This window comes from Aotus nancymaae, unplaced genomic scaffold (assembly GCF_030222135.1).
Source record: "Aotus nancymaae isolate 86718 unplaced genomic scaffold, 86718_ANA_hifiasm-v0.15.2.pri h1tg000030l, whole genome shotgun sequence".
NCBI lineage: Eukaryota > Metazoa > Chordata > Mammalia > Primates > Aotidae > Aotus > Aotus nancymaae.
The window spans coordinates 28419169-28440093 of NW_026988443.1; the positions used below are offsets into that span (position 1 = coordinate 28419169).

A 20925-nucleotide genomic window follows, 5' to 3' on the forward strand; every position below is an offset into this window, starting at 1 on the left:
AAGCCCCGAAGCTTCACCACAAACCCCTCTCCACATTCGGTGCTCAACATCATCATTTTATGCAGTCCGGTGTCAAAACAAACTACCCACCCGACTTCAGCGTGGCTAAGACCAAATGGCCCCCTGAAGGCTATTTTTAAATAGCACCACAGTGTTGTCCCCTTTGAGGCAAAGAAGTCAGGCTTTTGCATCCCTGATTCACTCAGTGGCCCTCCTGCAGGTGTAGAGTGGTATAAACTCCCAGGTATCTCCAGCAAGGTGAGAGAAGGACACTGATGTGCCATCCCTGGCAGCCCTTCCCACTTCACAGCAACTAGGAAGCGGATACGACAGTGAGTTCAGGCAGTCTTGGGGCACCAATCCTTCCTTCCAGTTCCGAGAGCCTCTCACATGTGTTTCAAAATACGAAGCCCCCCAAGCCCAGGAGTTTGAAACCAGCCTGGGCAACACAGAGAAACCCACCTCTACTAAAAACAGAATAATTAGCCAGGCGTGGTGGTGCGCACCTGTAGTCTCAGCTACTCAGGAGGCTGAGGTGGGAGGACTGCCTGAACTTGGGACGTGGAGATTGCAGTGAGCTGAGATTGCTCCAGGCCACTGTACTCCAGCCTGGGCCCCAGAGCGAGAGTCTCAAACAACAACAGCAAAAAAAGTAAGGAAGGAAGGGAGAGAGGGAGGGAGGGAGGGAGGGAGGGAGGGAGGAGGGAAGGAAGGAGGGAGGGAGGGAGGAGGAAAGGAGGGAGGGAGGGAGGGAAGGGAAAGAAAGAGACAGAGAGAGAAAGAATAAAGAAAGAGAAAGAAGAGAGGAGGGAGGGAGGAAGGAAGGAAGGAGGGAGGGAAGAAAGGGAGGGAGGGATGAAAGAAAGGGAAAGAAAGAGAGAAAGGAAAGAAAGAGAAAGAAAGAAAGAAAGAAAAAGAAAGAAGGAGAAAAGGAGGGAGGAAGGGAGGAAGGGAGGAAGGAAACCCAAATCACAAAGGATGAAAGGGGAGGAAAAAATGCAAGCATTTTCTCATTTCCAGAAGAATCTTGGAATCTGCCCTCAGAATCCACCCTAACTGCTCCCCGTGGCTTCCCGGCAGGCTGGAGGCGGCCCCTCCTTCCTCTCGCCCCAGCTCCACCCGCTGTCCCGCACAAAGGGCTGCTCCTTAAGGACTTTGCCTTCTCTCTTACTGGAATATTCCACGAGAGATTTCTCCCCAGCTGGTTTCTTCTTGACAACTCAAACATCACCTCCATAGAGATGGCTTCTCTGGCCACCAGGCCACCCCCGTCACACCCTCTGAGGCACTCCATACAGCACTGGCCACTCCTAACTGTGTTCAGTTGTGTGCTGTGTGTCCGTCTCCCCATGGGAATGACCTCCCTGGGGACAGAGCCTGATTCTGGTGTCATCACTGTAGCCTCAGAGCCTGGCATCTGCTTGGCACATAGGAAACCCTATAACATCTAGCAAATCATATCTGAGTGAATAAATTGGACCCATGGGCCAGAGGCCAAAATTCCAGCAGAGAAGGAGAACTAGGTCAACTGAACACTCAGTACTCCAAGACGCTTGTGGAAAGCAGGGCACAAGACCAGAATGGGGATGAAGGAGAGAATCCACCAAGAGTTTTCTTGGCCCTTTGATTCCTCCCTCCTCTCCCTCGTCCCTCTCTCAGCTCCTACCTTGGAAAGACAATCATTTTTTTTTTTTTTTTGAGATGGAGTCTCGCTCTTTCACCCAGGTTGGCATACAGTGACATGATCTCGGCTCACTGCGACCTCCACCTCCTGCGTTCAAGTGATTCTGCTTCCTCAGCCTCCCAGGTAGCTGGGATTATAGGTGCCCACCATGCCTGACTAATTTTCGTATTTTTAGTAGAGACTGGGTTTCACCATGTTAGCCAGGCTGGTCTTGAATTCCTGACCTCAAGTGATCCACCTGCCTCAGCCTCCCAAAGTGCTGGGATTACAGGCATTAGCCACCATGTCTGGCCTGATATTCACATTGTAAATGGTGCAAACCTCTCAAAATATCCAGGGGCATCTGGGTTCCAATTCTAGCTATAGATCTGAGCCTCCCTCTCCCCACTGGCACCTGCAAGAAGCACAGTGACCATGCCAGCTTCATGGGGTTGCTGGGAGCACTGGCCTCGAGGGTAACATCAGTCACTCAGACACAAGCCTCTGTAAATTGAAACCAAGGCAGGATAAATCCCTATCCCTCAGAGCAACCATTCACCTCCCCGCTGCAGTCCCAGACAGTCTCTGCCTCAGTGTGCCTGTCTCTGGCATCTGTGAGATCCCCTAAGATCCCCCAGCATTTCCCAGGTGCCAGGCACTTGGTATGCACTTGTTTACTTGATCTGCCCAGTGACATCAATTTATCCTGGGAGTCCCACATCTCCAGGTGTCATTATCTCCATTTTACAAACAGAGGACTACAGCAGAGAGATGAAGGCACTGGTCCCAGGACTTACAGCTTTCGAGCTGTGGCATCAGATTCAAGAACCCCACTTTCAGGTGGAGCACAGTGGCTCACACCTGTAATCCCAGCACTTTAGGAGGCAGAAGCAGGCAGATCACCTGAGGTCAGGAGTTCAAGACCAGACTGGCAAACATGGCGAAACCCCATCTCTACTAAATACACACAAATTAGCTGGGCATGGTGGCACACACGCTACTCGGAAGGCTGAGGCAGGAAGAATTGCTTGAACCCAGGAGGCGGAGTTTGCAGTGAGCTGAGATGGCACCACTGCACTTCAGCCTGGGCAACAGAGCAAGAATCCATCTCAAAATAAATAAATAAATAAAAATTTTAAAACCCGCTTTCATCTCATTTAAGTGGTTTGTCACCATCGGCTCATGTCATATGGCAGCCCTGAAAGGAAGGCAATGATTACCTCCATTTTACAGAGAAGGGAAGTGCAATTCCAACCAGGTCTGAGCGGCGCCCGCGGTCCTTCAGCCTTCCTCGCTGCCTGAGCTCTCCCCGCCCCTGCACCAGCTCCGCTTCCCAGATGAAGAGAATGAAGCGTGAGGCTGAGCTGCAGGTCTGCATGCTGATCCCACGATGAGCCCCAGGTGTCTCCCCAGGCAAGAAAGTGAGGGAGCAGAGCCCGCCCTGCACCTGCTGTGGGAAGCAGTCTTCTGCATGACCTTGGCCTAAGGCTCACCTGAGCTACTCAGGGTTCACTGCAGAGGCTGCAGTGTCTGGACATCAGCCCTCTCCCCACTCTTGATCTGTGTTTCCTCCCTCCCTCTACCGGATGACCAGGCCCAAAGCTGGTTTTTACTGGGGAACCAGACCCACCATGTTCTGGGGACCTAGATCCCTCTATCCTAATCTCCTAATCCCATATGCAATTTCAGGAATGAAGAATTCATTTAATATTTGAAAATCAAGGCCAGGCATGGTGGCTTAAGCCTATAATTCCTGCACTTTCGGAGGACGAGGCGGGTAGATCACCTGAGGTCAGGAGTTCAAGACCAGCCTTGCCAACATGGTGAAACCCTGACTCTACTAAAAATAGCAAAATTAGCTGAGCATGGTGGTGCATGCCTGTAATCCCAGCTACAAAGGAGGCTGAGGCAGGAAAAGGGCTTGAACCCGGGAGTCAGAGGTTGCAGTGGACAGAGATCACGCCACTGCACTCTAGCCTGGGCAACAGAGTGAGACTCCATCTCAAAACAAAAACAAAAACAAAAACAAAATCAATCATTGTAATATACCACATTAACAAACTAAAAAAAAAAAAAAAAAAGGCCAGGTGTGATAGCTCACGCCTATAATCCCAGCACTTTGGGAGGCTGAGATGCGCGGATCACCTGAGGTCAGGAGTTCAACACCAGCCTGGCCAACACCCATCTCTACTAAAAACACAAAAGATTAGCCGGGCTTGGTGGTGGGCACCTGTAATCCCAGCTACTTGGGAGGCTGAGGCAGGAGAATTGCTTGAACCCGGGAGACAGAGGTTGCAGTGAGCTGAGATTGCACCACTGCACTCCAGACTGGGCGGCAGAGTGAGACTCCATGGAAGGAAGGAAGGGAGGAAGGAATTTCACTGTAAAAAAAGAAAAAAAAAAAGAACCTCAATAAACTGTGTTCTTAAAATGCCTATAAACTGAGGTATCGAGAAAAGGCTAACTCATAAAGGCAGAAAGTAGAATAGAGGTTTCCAGGGCTGGGGAGAAGAGGGAAGAGGAGTTGTTTAATGGGTAGAGTTTCATCTGGGATGATGAAAAGGTTCTGGAACTGGATAGCGGTGATGATTACACAACACAGTGAATGCACCAATGTGACTGAATTATACACTTAAAAATGGCTTAAATAGTAAGTTTTATGTTTCATATATGTATTTATCACAATAAAAATGTTTTTTAAAAATCTGAATTACATAGAAGTGGACACTTGCATTTGATGTGAAGGAGGGTCCTGGGCTCTTCTAAACCTTCCAAGGGGCCACTTGTCCTCCGAGGCTCAGGACAGCTCTCTGCCCATGGGACAGCCAGCCTTGCCCTCACAGGGCAAGGCCCTCGGGATCCTTTGCTCCACAGACCCAGGATCTCCGGGGAGTCAAGTCTCCACCCCTGCAGTCCCCACCCCTCTCCCTGATACTAACTGGCCTCCGCCCCTTTGCCCCTGCTGTTTCCAATACAGAACACCTTTCTCCCTTCCCCCACCAGCCTAATCCTGGCTCTGAGAGGCCTTGCCCCCACCCGCACTAGCAGCAGAACCCTCCCGACACACACAGGCATGCACGTACCACACACCCAGGCTCTCTGACTTCAGCCCTTGAGCCGCAGGAGGCTGCCAGCCTCTCCAAGGGGCCTTTTTGTGCCCCCAGGCCCTCAGTCCCTGCTCTTCCTTTAGCCTACTGTAAGTATCCTGCATATCACTTCATGCCTGGGCACCAGGCCAGAAGATCCTTATCAGACTTTGCCTAACTCCTTTCTGTCTCCTGACTTTTCGAGTCCATCTAGACCGGGCATGGCTGATCCACTGCCAGGGACTGGGGCTGAACTGGTTCCTTTTTTACTAACTCAGAAATGGCCCTAGTGGAGAACAATGGGGAAAATGGAATTCTTGGTGAACAAGGCATCTTTGTTTCCCATGTGTTGGCAGACAGAGCATGGACTGTGGAGACTTGGGCAGACACCCACAGGCTGCCAAACACCTGGTTTTGGTTTCCACTTCCTGACTTGGGACCTAGAGAGCAAATCATTTCATTTCTCCAAGACTCAATTTACCCATCTGAACAATGGAACTTGAGAAGCTCCTCCTCAAACTCGGTGGAGCCAGCAATGTAGGGGAAATGCATGTTTGCAGAAGTCCCTGGCTCACCCTCATTTTAAAGATAAGGAAACCAAAGCTCAGAAAGTTTGGCAACTTGCCTAAAGCCACGCAGCTAGCAAGTCGGGGAGCAAGTATGAAATCTAAGTCTAACAGTCATGCTCTTGCTGTAACTTTACATCCCCGCAATGGTCTGAAGGCAAAGGAAAAGACCACATTCTCCCAACCCAGCAATTCTGTGCAGCTCAAAAGCCTGATTGTGAGCTCAAAGGAGCCTGGCCTTACACAGCTCACAGCAACCATGAGGATCTCACACGGGAGTGGGGAGACCTAAGTCCTCTGCAACTTCAGAGTCTGAACACAGGGGCTGCATGCACTACCTTGAGCTTGTCAAGACAGGCCACTCCAGCTGTAGTCCAGAGCTGCTGGACCTAGAGAGGAGCAATTCCACTTCACCATGGATAGGTTTGCCATCTTTACTTCTAAAGCTGGAAAATCTATGGCCCCTTGTCCTTCTGTCTCCCCAAGGCCATGCTTGTCTGGGCTCTGCCTGGGGCTGGAAGCTCAGTTTCCTTGTCTGCCAGTGAGGCAGCCAGTTGGACAGAGGCATCCTTGGTTCTGCCAGGGTCATGAGAAGGCCCCTCCCAGATAAGGGAAGATAGCCTTTCATTTCCACTGTCCCCACCCCACCTGGGGCTGCTGGGAAACCTAGCAGGAGGCTGCCTTCTGTTAAAAAAGGGATTAGGGCCAGATGGCGGTGGTGGCTCACACCTGTAATCCCAGCACTTTTGGAGGCCAAGACAGGCGGATCACTTGAGGTCAGGAGATGGAGAACAGCCTGGGCAACATGGTGAAACCCCATCTCTACTAAACATACAAAAAAATAGCCGGGCGGGGTAGTCCCAGCTATTCAGGAGGCTGAGGTAGGAGGATTGCTTGAGCCCGGTAGGCAGAGGTTGCAGTGAGCCAAGATCGCACCACTGCACTCCAGCCTGGGTGACAGAGTGAGACTCTGTCTCAAAAAAAAAAAAAGAAGAAGAAGGAATCAGGCTGGGCATGATGGGGCACACCTATAACCCCAGCAATTTGGAAGGCTGAGGTGGGAGGATCCCTTGAGGCCAGGAGTTCAAGACCAGCCTGTGAAACATAGCAAGACCCTGTCTCTACAATTTAAAAAAAATTTTTTTTAATAAATAAGGAATCAGCCTCTGAGGCAGCACATAAACAGAGGACAGGGGAAAAGAGGGGAGGAATGCTGAATCCAAGCAGGATGCCCATTAGGGCACCCTCACCTCCTTTCCCAGCATTCCCCACTTCTCTCAGCATTCCTTTCTCTCCCAGTAGTCTCCATCTCTCTCAGTGTCCCCCACTTCTCTCAGCTTTCCCTAGTTCTCCTGGCACCCCCTACTTCTCTCAGCATCCCCTACTTCTCCCAGCATCCCCTACTTCTCCCAGCATCCCTGCTTCTCCCAGAATCTCCTCATTTCTCCCAGCATACCCCACTTCTCCCAGCATCCCCTACTTCTCCTAGCATCCCCTCACTTCTCCCATCATCCCCTGCTTTTCCCAGCATCTCCTCATTTCTCCCAGCATCCCCTCTGAGTAGCTGGGATTACAGGGATTACACACCACCATGCCCAGCTAATTCTTGTACTTTTAGTAGAGACAAGGTTTCACTTCTCCATGGGTTGGCCAGGCTGGTCTCTAATTCTTGGTCTCAAGTGATTTACCTGCGTTGGCTTCCCAAAGTGCTGGGATTACAGGTATGAGCCACCACACGCTGCCTAAGGGAACTTTTTTTTTTTTTTTTGAGACAGAGTCTCGCTCTGTCACCAGGCTGGAGTGCAGTGGCATGATCTCAGCTCACTGCAACCTCCAACTGCTGAGTTCAAGCGATTCTCCTGCCTCAGCCTCCTGAGTACCTGGGATTACAGGTAAGCACCACCATGCCCAGCTACTTTTTGTATTTTTAGTAGATACAGGGTTTCACCATGTTGGCCAGGCTGGTCTTGAACTCCTGACCTCGTGATCCACCCACCTCAGCCTCCCAAAGTGCTGGGATTATAGACGTGAGCCACCATGCCTGGCTTTTTTTTTTTTTTTTTAGATGGAGTCTCACTCTGTCACCCAGGCTGGAGTGCAATGGCTTCAGTAAGCTGTGATCACATCACTGCACTCTATCCTGGTCCACAAAGCAAGACCTTGTCTCAAAAAATAATAATAATAAATAAAAAAAAAAAAGAGGCCGGGCACAGTGGCTCATGCTTGTCATCCCAGCACTTTGGGGCCAAGGCAGGCAGATCACCTGAGATCAGGAGCTGGAGATCAACCTGGCCAAGACAGCGAAACTCTGTCTCTACTAAAACAAATAGAAAAATTAACCGGGCGTGTTGGTGGGCACCTGTAGTCCCAGCTACATGGGAGGGTGAGGCAGGAGAATTGTTTGAACCTGGGAGGCAGAGGTTGCAGTGAGCCAAGATCTCACCATGAGACTTTGTTTCAAAAAAAAAAAAAAAAAGAAGCCAGACATAACAGGTATAAGTAATAAACCTTAGAATCCCTGTTTGCTCATTTCTGCTTGCCATTTCACAAAACCCCTTGGCTGACAATGTGTAACTCTCCAGAAAGATGTTTGAAGACAAAACAGGACAGCAAACTGGACCCCCACCGTCTCTTGCCTGAGTCAGTATATTCCTTAAAACATGCATGACCTGAGCCTTGCCTTTCGCTGCACGTAAGATAACATCTTACAAGGTTGATGATAAGCCTCTAATCTGTAACCGGATGGACTCTTACACTCAACCTTGATGTGGTGCTACTTTAATGTAACTTCTGAGCAGGTCTGATGTGACTTTGCACCTTCTGAACCCCTACTGCCTGTGTATGAGCTAGGAGCTGAAGCACTGCCTTAGAGTAGTCAGAACAGCTACCGGGCTGCACGCATCCATCTATCATCTTCAGTAAAACTTCTGAGTGAAACTAATTTTAATTCTTTAAAAGAGTGATTTTTATTTTTTATTATCTATTTATTTTTTGAGACTGAGTTTCACTCTGTCACCCAGGCTGGAATGCAGTGGCGCAATCTTGGCTCACTGGAGCCTCCGAGTCCTGGGTTCAGGCAATTCTCCTGCCTCAGCCTCCGGAGTAGCTGGGATTATAGGTGCCTGCCACCATGCCCAGCTAATTTTTATATTTTTAGTAGAGACAGGGTTTCACCATGTTGGTCAGGCTGGTGTCGAACTCCTGAACTTGTGATCCACCCACCTCGGCCTCCCACAGTGCTGAGATTACAGGCATCAGCCACCACATCCGGCCAAAAAAATGATTTTTTTTAATAAAGAAGGAATGAAATTTGCAGTGATTAGCCCTGGGCCTAGTCGGTGGTAAGCTAACATTACTATAAGCATGACACACACAGACAATAGCTGCTACACCCTCACTGCAACTGAACACAAATATTTTTGGCAGGGTGGGGGATATGGGTACAGACGCATACGTGTGGCTGCAGGGGCTCCAGTTTCTGAGGCAGAGGTGGGAAATGGGTTGCCATTGTGTCCAATGCCACGTGGAGAAGAGTCACCTCCAGCCTAGGAGGGAGACACGGGAGGAGGTTAATTTGGCCCAGAACTGACACTCAGATGCCTGGTCTGCAGCAATTCACTTCTCCCTGGCTCCATATCACAGCCTGTCATCACCATGGTCTTCTTTGTGCCTGTGGGGATGCCCTGGCCACCTTCCTGGGCAGTCTTAGTCTTGGCATAAATAAATCCTGCCATGGTTTGAATATCTGCATCCCCCTGCAAAAGTCATCACCCCAAGGTGAAGGCATTAGAAGGTGGAGTCTTTGGAAGATGATGAGGTTATGACAGTGAGCCTTCATGAATGGGTTTAGTGCCCTTATAGAAGAGACCCCAGAGAGATCCCTCACTCCTTCTGCCTGTGAGACTACAGGAAAAAGACAGCCACCTAGGACAATCTGTCAGTGCCTGAACTTGGTCTTCTCGGCCTCTAGAACAATACACTTCTGTTGTTTACAAGCCTCCCAATCTATACAATTTTCTCTTTTTTTTTTTTTTTTTTTTGAGATGGAGTCTCGATATGTCACCATGCTGGAGTGCAGTGATGCAATCTCAGCTCACTGCAACCTCTGCCTCCCAGGTTCCAGCGATTCTCCTGTCTCAGCCTCCCAAGTAGCTGGGACTACAGGCACGTGCCACCATGCCCAGTAGAGATGGGATTTCACTATGTTGGCCCAGCTGGGCTGGAACTCTTGACCTTAACTGAACCGCCTGCCTCAGCCTCCCAAAGTCCTGGGGTTACAGGCATGAGCCAGCACACCCAGCCCGATTTTCTTATGGCAGGCCAAACAGACTAAGACAAATCCCATTTCTCCTGAAGTCAGCCAAACAAGGTTAGACTAATCCCCAGAAGAATGTTCCTATGAAACTAGAGAGGAGCCCCAGTGTGGGCGCTCATGTCTGTAATCCCAGCACTGTGGGAGGCTGAAGTGGGAGGACCGCTTGAGCCCAGGAGTTAAAGAGCAGCCTGAGAAACAAAGTGAGAACCCATCTCTACTAAAAATAAAAATTAGCAGGGCACAGTGGTGCACACCCATGGTCCAGCTACACGAGAGGCCGAGGCAGGAGAATTACTTGAACCTAGGAGTCAAGGCTGCTGTGAGCCATGTACTCCAGCCAGGGTGACAGAGTGAGATCCTGTCTCAGAAGAATAAGAAGAAGGAGAAGGAAGAAGAGGAAGAGGAAGAAGGGGAGAAGGAGAAGAAAACTAGGGAGGAAACAAAACGAAGAGACTGAAATGCAGGCCAGGCGCGGTGGCTCACACCTGCAATCCCACACTTTGGGAAACCAAGGCAGGTGGATCAGCTAAGGTCAGGAGTTCCAGACCAGCCTGGCCAACATGGCGAAACCCTGTCTTTACTACAAATACCAAAAAAAAAAAAATTAGCTGGATGTGGTGGCAGGCACCTGTAACCCCAGCTACTTGGGATGCTAAGGCAGGAGAATTGCTTGAACCCGGGAAGCGGAGGTTGCAGTGAGCTGAGATCGTGCCACTGCATTCCATCCTGAGCGATGGAGGGAAACTCTCTCAAAAAAAAAAAGAGAGAGAGAGAGAGAAATTGAAACGCAGCCACTGGAAATACGAGGGTTTCCAAGGCATAGAGTCTTTGATATGAATCTGCCCCGAGTAGACTGGCAGCCTCCCAAAGCCTCCTCCTTACCTCCTCCTCATCTCTACCCACTGGCTTGGCAAGAAGCCATCCTTTCCAAAACCTGCTTCCTCTGGTCTTGAGCAGCAGCAGCCCTGCCCCTAGATCTTGGCAGGACAAGTATGTTCTACTTGAGCTCTTGGAGAGGAAGAGAGTCCTCCCCAAAAAGTCCTCCTTGGGACCTTTACCCTCCCTCGGCAATAATAAGACCTGCCAGGCAGAATTTTTGTGAGGATTAGACATTACCCACCTCGGGTCAGTGATGCTCACTGTAATGCATGTAAGCTCAGGGAGAACAGGACTTCGTTTTGGGCTCTGCCCATCTCCTGTATCTGGCCCATCAGAAATGCTCATGACATTTGTTGAATAAATCATAATTATTACTAAGAGGTTGAGCATACATGTACAATCTTTGGAAGGACTTATAAGAACCTGGCATCAGTAACTGTCTTTGGACAGATGAATGGAGGCCTAGCAAATGAGAAGTAAAGGAAGCTACTTTTCACTAAAAACAAATCTCCATCTATTGAATGTTTTTACTATGTGTACATATTACCTATTAGAAATTGAAAGCACAATGCCATTTATATGAGCACCCCAGGAATAAAATTCTTCACTATAAATCTAACAAAGTGTGTACAAGATCTGTACGAGGAGGACTTTACAACTCTGATGAAAGAAAGCAGAGAAGATCTAAATAAATGGAGAGATATTCCATGTTCATGAATAGGATGATTCAACATTGTTGTTTGCTCTCCCCAGCTGTGTAGATTCAATGCAACACAATCAAAATCGCAGAAGGTTATTTTGTGATATCTACAAGGTGATTCTAAAGTTTACTCAGAGTAGCAAAAGACCTAGAAGGACAACACAATACTGAAAAGGAAGAACAGAATTAGACCTGACGCTCCCTGACTTCAAGACTCGCTTAAAGATATAGCAATCAAGATAGTGTGGTATTGGCAAAAGAACAGACAAATAGATCAATGGAACAATAGGGAGCCAAGAATAAACCCACACAAATATAGTCAACTGATCTTTGACAAAGAAGCAAAGGCAATTCAGTGGAAAAAGGATAGTCTTTTCAACAAATGGTTCTGGAATGATTGAACGTCCACATAAAAAAAAAAAATCTAGATATTGCCAGGTGCACTGGCTCACACCTCTGACCCCAGTGCTCTGAGAGGCTAAGGCAGGAGGAGTACTTGAGGGCAGGAGTCTGAGATCAGACTGGGCAACATAGCAAGACCCCATCACCAAAAACATATATATAGAGAAAAAAATAGCCGAGCATGGTGGCATGTACCTGTAGTCCCAGCTACTCAGGAGGCTGAGGTGGCAGGATCACTGGAACCCGGAGTTTGAGACTGCCATGAGTCATGATCATACCACTGCACTCCAGCCTGGACAGCAGAGCGAGATACTGTCTCAAAAAAAAAAAAAAAAAAAAAAACTAGATACTACAAAATCTTGATTCTAAGATCTGACCTTAGAACTTAAACCTTTCACAAAAGTTTATTCAAAGTGAAACTTGAAACTAAACATAAAATGTAAAACTATAAAACTTCTAGAAGAAAACATAGAAGAAAATCTAATTGATCTTAGGTTTGGTGGTGTTTTTCTATATACCAAAAGCACGATCCTTGAAATAAAAAATTGATATTAGACTTTACTAAAAAGCTGCAAAACACACTACTGATAAGAAAATGACAAAATATTTGCAAAGGACATATTGATAAAGACCTTGTATCTAAATTATACAAAGAATTCTTAAAACTTAATGATAAGAAAACAAACAACCCAGTTAAAAATGGAGGCTGACACGGGAGGATTGCTTGAGGCCAGGAGTTTGAGACCACCCTGGACAACATGGCAAAACCTCGTCTCTATTTATTAAAAAAAAAGAGAGAGAAAGAATAAAACTGTGTTTTTAAGAAAAATAAAAAATAAACCAATAAATAAATAAAACGGGCTTTGAAAAGTCTATTGGTTTTTTAAGGAAATTTAAAAGCTATTTTTAAAATAATTATTCAGCAAATGGTATTGGCTTTGCAGGCAGACAGTCCAGGAGTCAAGTCTCAGAACCCTGAGCCTGCCACGCTTCCTCCTCTAGGGTTTACAGCCACACCTTCCAGGGTTGGGTTCAGGGTTCCAGAACTCTGTCACAGCAGCATGAGAGTCAAAAATTATGTTGCCACCTGATTCTCATGGGCAGAGAGAGGTGGGCCCTTCTATTACCCCTCAGGAGGCCATCAGGGTGGGGTACACTGGGGAGGGGGACAGGGGTGAGAAGTGACAGGATGTCACTCGCACCAGTGACATCACCCAACAAAGGTTTCCTGGCTGTGAGAAGACATTGAAAAGTACCTGGCCCCAGCCCAGCCTCAGCCGGGCCAGCGGGTCTGCGGGCCTTCAGTGCATCGCATGGCTTTACTAAGCCCTAGGAGGCCAGGAGGAGGGCTATGGAGTGACTCAGTGCGGTGGAGACAAGAACAAGCCTGGAGCAGGTGGTGGGGGAGGAGAAGGATCACCACCTTGCCCCCTTGTGCCCCTTCCCACTGTGGAAACTTGGAGGAGATCCTAAGCAGCTTCCTAATCACTAGCTAGCACTACCAGGGCCCCCACCCAGGGCAGTGGTGAGAAGAGAAAGGTAAATGCACTTTGCTCCTCAGAGCAGTGAGGACCACAAACATCACTGCTGTCAGCCCCAGCCCAGCCCCAGCACCAAGCCTCAGGCCCAGAGCCGGGGGAGGGGAGAAGCCGGGCTCCTGGGTTTCATCATCTGCAGTATGGGAATATCAGCTGCACTTCACCAGCTGGGCCCTGCAGGAAGCCGGGGAGATGATGCCTGTATAGGGCTCAGCACCCCGCCTGGCACAGAGGTAAATGACAGCTCCCTGTGCCTTCATACAAGGTGAATGCCACCAAGCTAACAGGGGCTGGGTGGGAGGACAGTGAGAGTCATTCTTTTTGGAATAGCATTGATGGCCTATCAGGGGCCAGGCTGGAGCTGAACAAATTGAATCACGTGGACGAGGTCTTGGCACCCAGAGAGCTGAGTCAGAAAACGCAGCTGCACAAAAGGCAAAATCAGCTCAACAGCTATGGGACAGACTTTGAGGCCTGGAGGAGAGTTATTAGGAGTGTCTCGTTGAATGGCAGGAGAAGGAAGGCTTTGAGTGACACAAAGCCTAGCTCTCCCAGCCTCGGTCAGCAGAGTCCCCACAGTGCCCTGAGACCCTGAGACCTGAGCAGGCTGCATCCGGCTCTGGCTCCACAGAAAAGCCAGCACTGAAAGTGTGAAGGCAGCCAGAGGGAGGGGCAGTGATGACTCACCAGGACCGGGGCAGGGAGGGGACAGCAGCTATGTCTGTACTGTGGGAATGGCAGGGCACCCCGGACCCCAGGAACTAGTTGCCAGGGGCTGCCACAGGAGGCAGAGAGAGGCCAGCTTGTAGGGGGACGGGTTTGGGAGACTTCCATCCAGCATGGAGGGCTGGAGCCAGACTGCCTGGGTTGGAATCCCAGCAATGCCAGCTGTTGGCTAACCTTGGGCAGGTGATCTAACCTCTGAGCCTTGGTTCCCAGGTATTGACAGCCCCGATCACACAGGGCTATGGTGTGGATTTGAGATCAAACCTGTTCAGCTTAACACAGCGCCTGGCCCAGTAGAAATCGCAGCAGCTACTTCTGCGCTACTGGGCTAGACCTGGGACAAGTCTTCCCACCTGGCTGCTCCCTCCCTCTGACTGAGCACCACCTTTACACCGGTTTGTTATATACAACTTTGTCTGGACTGGGTCACATCAAACAAGTGCAGAGCCTCTGAGACCCCTTGGCTCCACCCCACCTCACACAGGCACCTCCTTACCTGCTTCCACTAATGAGGAGCTCCCCACTCCACAAAGCAGCCTGTTCCTCAGGCAGACATCTCTGATCACGAGTTCTCTAGGCTGAGCCCAAATCTCCTCCCTACAACTGCCCCTAAGTGGGAGTGATTTTTCTGCCAGGGAGTTTCCAATAATCTGCCCATCCCACAGATGCTAGGAATCCCCTAAGCAGGGCCCGGTCACAGCTCCAGGAGAGGTTCCCTGAACCCCAGCCCTCTCCCACTCTGAGCAGCTTCTGCGGAATGGAGTAGTGACTTCCACAGGGACACAAACGCCCCTCCTCTCCATGGGTCTGTCCTTCTCTCTAGCAACACCTTCCTGAAGGCAGAAAGCCTTGGATTCCCACAGGCCTGATGCTAATAACACAGTTCACGTGCATTGTTTCACCCAGTCCTCAACAAACCCTGTAAAGGACCTACTATTTTTTCCCTTGTTTTTAAAAATTATGGTAAGGCCGGGCATGGTGGCTTATGCCTATAATTCCAGGGCTTTGGGAGGCCAAGGGGGGCGGATCATTTGAGGTCATGAGTTTGAAACCAGCATGACCACCATGGTAAAACCCTGTCTCTACTAAAAACACAAAAATTAGCCGGGTATGGTGGCAGGCATCTGTAATCCCAGCTACTTGGGAGGCTGAGGCAGGAGAATCGCTTGAACCCATGAGACCAAGGTTGCAATGAACTGAAGTTGCGCCACTGTACTCCAGCCTGGGTGACAGAGCATGACTCCATCTCAGAAAAAAAAAAAAATCATGGTTAAAAAAAACCACATAAGGTAAAATGTATACAGCTATAAAAAATAATGAGATCGTGTCTTTTGCAGGAACATGGATAGAGCTGGAGGCCATTAATCTCAGCAAAGTCACACAGAACGGAAAACCAAATACTGCATCTTCTCACTTATAAGTGGGAGCTAAATGATGAGAACTCATAGACACATAGAGGGAATGACAGACACTGGGGCCTCTGGGAGGGTGAGGAGGGAGAGGAGCAGAAAAGATAGCTATTGGGTACTGGGCTTAATTCCTGGGTGATGAAATGATCTGTACAACAGCTCCCCCATGACACGAGTTTAACTGTGTAACAACCTGCACATGTACCCCCAAACCTAATATAAAAGTTAAAGAAAATCTACCATCTCAACCCATTTTTTTCTTTTCTTTTCCCCTCATCAGACTGAGTCTCACTCTGTCACCCAGGCTGGAGTGCAGTGGCACGATCTCGGCTCACTGCAACCTCCGCCTCTGGGGTTCAAGCAATTCTCCTGCCTCAGCCTCCCGAGTGAATGGGACTATAGGCGCCCACAACCACGCCTGGCTATCATTTTTGCCACCACTCTCAGCTAGCATTGTTTTTTAAGTGTGAGTTCAGTGGTGTTAAATACATTTATTATATTACCATCACCACCATCCATTTCCAGAAATTTTCATCTTATAAAACCAAAACTTTATATCCATTCCTTCCTCCCCACCGCCCTGCCACCAGCCCCTGGTAACTACCATAGATACATTCTACTTTCTGTTTCTATGAATCTGGCTCCTCTAGCTCCCTTGCACAAGCAGAATCATACAGCAGTTATCTTTTGTGCCTGGCTAATTTCACTTCATATGATTTCCTCAAAGTTCATTCATGTTTCAGCATGTGTCAGAATTCCCTTCCTTTTTGAGGCTGAATCATACCACATTGTATATATTTATGGCACATGTTTTTCCATTCATCTGTTGATGGACACTTGTAATTGCTTCTACCTTTCAACTACTGTGAATGGTGTTTCTATGAATATGGGTGTGCAAATATCTCTTTGAGAGTCTGCTTTTAGTTCTTTTCGGTATGTATACAGAAGTGGGATTGCTGGATCGTATGGTGATTCTATTTTTATTTTTATTTATTTATTTATTTTTGAGACAAAGTTTCATTCTTGTTGCCCAGGCTGGAGTGCAGTGGTGCAATCTTGGCTCACCGCAACCTCTGCCTCCCGGGTTTAAGCGATTCTCCTGCCTCAGTCTCCCGAGTAACTGGGATTACAGCCATGTGCCACCACGCCCAGCTAATTTTTGTATTTTTAGTAGAGATGGGGTTTCTCCGTGTTGGCCAGGCTGGTCTCAGGTCTCAAACTCCGGACTTTCAGATGATCCACCTGCTTCAGCCTCCCAAAGTGCTGGGATTACAGGCGAGAGCCACCACGCCTAGACTATTTTTCTATTTTTTCAGGAATCACTAAACTAGTTTCCACAGCAGCTGCACCAGCTAACATTCTTACCAACTGTGTACAAGGTGGTAATTCCTCCACATCCCACTAACACAAATTTTTTCTCTTTGTTTGTTTTTGAGACAGGGTCTCACTCTGTCACCCAGGCTGGAGTGCAGTGGCGCAATCTCTGCTCACTGAAACCTCCACCTCCCAGGTTCAAGCGATTCTTATGCCTCAGCCTCCTGAGTAACAGAGATTACAGGCGTGCACCACCAAACCTAGCTAACTTTTGTATTTTTAGTGTAGCCAGGACCTCGCCATATCGGCCAGGCTGGTCTCAAACTCCTGGCCTCAAGTGATCCCCTCGCCTCAGCCTCCCAAAGTGCTGGGATTATAGGCATGAGCCACCGCGCCCAGCCATTTTCTGTTTTTTTTTTATAGCAGCCATCCGGACGGATGTGAGAGAGTGTATTCCAGGGAGACTCTGTATTTATCCCCATTTTAAGCTCAGGAAAGTGGGAGTGGAGAGGCATGATGACTCCACCAGGGTCCCATAGGCGGCAGGTGGCATAGCTGGGATTCAAGCTCAACACTGTCCACAGCTGTGTGATGCTCTCAGCATCTTCCATCCCCAAATCCTTGCTGTGTCACTGCTCAGTGGCTGCCCTAGGGCCTCCAGCATTGATCTCCACCCAGAGCCTGGCCAGGGAGGAGGCAGTGATCCCAGGAGCTGCAAGACTAACCCCGGCCCCTGGAGCCCCCTGACCTAGTTGACACTGACACTAGCTAGCATTCTGGGAGGGACCTCCATCTCACACAGGCAGGACTGGGGCCCCAGGGCTAGCTCAGCAGCCACCAAATGAGCCAGCGACTTCTCAGATTACCTCGCAGGACAGCAGGGGGACCACCAGCAAGGTGACCGACTTAGGAGGCCGCCACGGGTGGAGCAGGACACTGCCCATCTGGGGCCACCTCCCATCACTGCCACCTCCTGCCTGCATGACCATGGGCAAGCTGGGAGACTTCTGTGTGCCTTGATTTCTTCATCTGTAAAATGGGGGAGACTCAATTGCACCTTGCAAGGAGCTGTGAGCATTCAGTGAGCAGCAGACATATAATGCCAGGGTGGAGGGCAGGCCCAGGATGGTGCCTGCCTCCCCTGTCTTCTCCCACACCATCCCTCTGTACCCTACATCTACCCCGTGCCACTCTGCCCCTCAGCACGGGAGGGGTTGGCAGAGCTTTAGGATTAAGGATCCGGCCTCCGCAGGTGACTTCTCTGAGTAGTAACACATTCATTTTTGTTTCGTTTGGTTTGGTTTGAGGCTGGGTCTTGCTGTCACCCAGGCTGGAGTGCGTGGCACAAACACAGCTCACTGCAGCCTCAACCTCCAGGGCTCAAGCAATCCTCCCACCTCAGCCTCCCAAGTAGCTGGGACTACAGGTGCACACACCACCAGTTATTTTTTGCAGAGACGAGGTCTTTCCCTGTTGCCTAGGCTGATCTCGAACTCCTGGACTCAAGTGATCCGTCTCGGCCTCCCAAAGTGCTGGATTACAGATGTGAGCCCCCAGGCCCAGCTGTGAAGGGATTTTTGTACACCCATGTTGGCAGAGTGTTATTCACCATAGCTAAGAGATAGAAGCAAGCCAAGTGTCTGTCCACAGATAAAAAAATAAACAAAATACGGTGTATATACATATAATAGGGTTTCATTCAGCCTTAAAAAGGAAGGAGGCCGGATGCAATGGCTCACGCCTGTAATCCCAGCACTTTGGGAGGCTGAAGTGGGAGGACTGCTTGAGCCCAGGAGTTCAAGACTAGTCTATGCAACATAGGGAGACCCTGTCTCTCCAAAAAAATTTTTTTTAATTAGCCAGGTACAGTGACACATGACTGTGGTCTCAGCAACCTGGGAGGCCGAAGCGGGAGGATCGTTTGAACCTGCATTGAGCTGTGTTCATACCACTGCACTCTGGCCTGGGTGACAAAGCAAGACTCTTTGAGGACATTATGCTAAGTGAAGTGAGCCAGTCACAAAAAGATGAATATTGTATGATTGTGGTTCCACTTACATGAGGTACTTATAGCAGTGAAACTCACAGAGACAGACATCTGAAACGTGGTGCCCAGAGGTTGAGGGGAGGAAAATAGGGAGTTTGGGGAGTTGTTTAACAGGAAGAGAGTAGCCGGGCATGGTGGCACACACCTGTAGTCCAGCTATTTGGGAGGAAGAGGCAGGAGAATCGCTTGAACCAAGGAGACAGAGGTTGCAGTGAGCCGAGATCGCACCACTGCACTCCAGCCTGGGCAACAGAGCGAGACTCTGTCTCAAAAAAAAAAAAAAAAATAGGAAGAGAGTTTCACACGATGGAAAAAGTTCCAGAGGTCTGTGGTGCAACAATGTGGATTTTCTTAACACTAGTGAACTGTAACCTTAAAAATAATTAAGATGGCTGGGCAGGGTGGCTAATGCCTGTAATCCCAGCACTTTGGAAGACTGAGGCAGGTGGATCATCTGAGGTCAGGAATTTGAGACTAGCTTGGCCAACATGGAGAAACCCCGTCTCTACCAAAAATACAAAAATTAGCCGGGCGTGGTGGTGCATCCCTGTCATCCCAACTACTCCGGAGGCTTAGGCAGGAGAACCCAGGAGGCGAAGGTTGCAGTGAGCCAAGATCGTGTCATTGCACTCCAGCCTCAGCAACAGAGCAAGACTCCGTCTCAAAAAAAAAAAGAGAGAGAGAGAAAGTAGGAAGACAAGGAAAGAGCCAAGTGCTGGCTCTTGGGACAGAGAGAAGGGAATATTGAGAAGATGCATGGGTGACAAAGCCAAAGGGCAGCTGGGACTTCATGGTGGAGTCCTGGCCAGAATGTGGACTTTCTCATGCTGGGAGAGGCATGAGCACCCCAGAAAGCTCTGCAGCAGAGCACTGACTTTTTCCAGTGGCTGCTGGGAAGTCCACATCTCTTTGGCCTTTTCAACTCATCACCTTGACCGGAACCTTTCTAGCTATAGGCAAGTCTCAACCTATCCACATCCTACGACATAAAGAGGACCCCAAGGGGAAAGTCTGTCTGTTTTCCAGGCATCCTGGAAGCTCTTCAGGCAGTCCCTGGGAACCTCAGGAAGCAGGTTCCCAGGCCAGTTGCACCCCAGTTCCCAGGGGACACTGCCCCTTACTTATGGGATGTGGCCCTCACACACAAGCGTACATGATAGCTGCAGCCCAGAACCACCCCGGGATGGTCCCATGCCTGGAGGCCACAGTTCCATAGAGTCCTTCTCGAGGTCAAAGCGCCACACTGCCCATCTCAGACAAGATGTCTCTTCCTTCAAGGCTGGATCAGGGAAGGCCACAGGACAGTACTGCTTTGGGGTCAGGAGAAGGGAAGTTGTGACTTCCAGAAACATTGTACAGAACCCCAGAAGGAAAGAGCTGTAAGAAGAGCTGAATTGCCCTGGGCCGGGCATGGTGGCTCAGGCCTGTAATCCCAGAACTTTGGGAGGTCTAAGCAGGCAGATCACTTGAGGTTAGGATTTCGAGACCAGCCTGGCCAACACAGTGAAACTCCATCTCTACTAAAAATACAAAAATTAGCCAGGAGTGATGGCGGGTGCCTATAATCCCAGCTACTCAGAAGGCTGAGGCAGGAGAATCGCTTGAACCTGGGAGGCAGAGTTAGCAGTGAGCCAAGATCGGGCCACTGTGCTCCAGCAGGAATGAAAGAGTGAGACTCTGTCAAAAAAAAAAAAAAATTCCTCATCATCGAGATCAAATCAAACTTCTCACTTGAGCTTCAAAGTTCTTCAAAATCTTATCCTCACTGCCTCCCCTCATTGCATCTCCCCCTCCCCCTCCCCCTCCCCCTTCACCCAGCCCTGCAGGCCTCCCATCCTCACTGCCTCCCCTCATCTCATCTCCCCCTCCCCCTCCCCCTACACCCAGCCCTGCAGGCCTCCCATCCTCACTGCCTCCCCTCATCTCATCTCCCCCTCCCCCTCCCCCTACACCCAGCCCTGCAGGCCTCCCATCCTCACTGCCTCCCCTCATCTCATCTCCCACGCCCCCTCCCGCTTACACCCAGCCCTGCAGGCCTCCCATCCTCACTGCCTCCCCTCATCTCATCTCCCACGCCCCCTCCCGCTTACACCCAGCCCTGCAGGCCTCCCATCCTCACTGCCTCTCCTCATCTCATCTCCCCCTACACCCAGCCCTGCGGGCCTCCCATCCTCACTGCCTCCCCTCATCTCATCTCCCACGCCCCCTCCCGCTACACCCAGCCCTGCGGGCCTCCCAAACTTCTCTCCCTTCTCCCGCTTCTCCAAACTCAACTCAGCT

At 49.7% G+C, this 20925-nt stretch overlaps 1 protein-coding gene across 7 annotated transcripts in view; it reads right to left on the bottom strand.

Annotated features, from left to right (window-relative positions):
- The window catches only part of IL34 (interleukin 34), a 71340-nt gene that overhangs the window by 46038 nt on the left and 4377 nt on the right, over positions 1-20925 (bottom strand). The window contains exon 1 of one of the 7 annotated variants that reach the window (XM_064383278.1): positions 14372-14765. The exons of the other annotated variants lie outside the window; for them this stretch is intronic. The gene's annotated coding sequence lies outside the window, so the exon portion shown is untranslated. Of the gene's footprint in view, positions 1-14371; positions 14766-20925 lie in introns of those variants that run through there. 7 annotated transcript variants of the gene reach the window in all.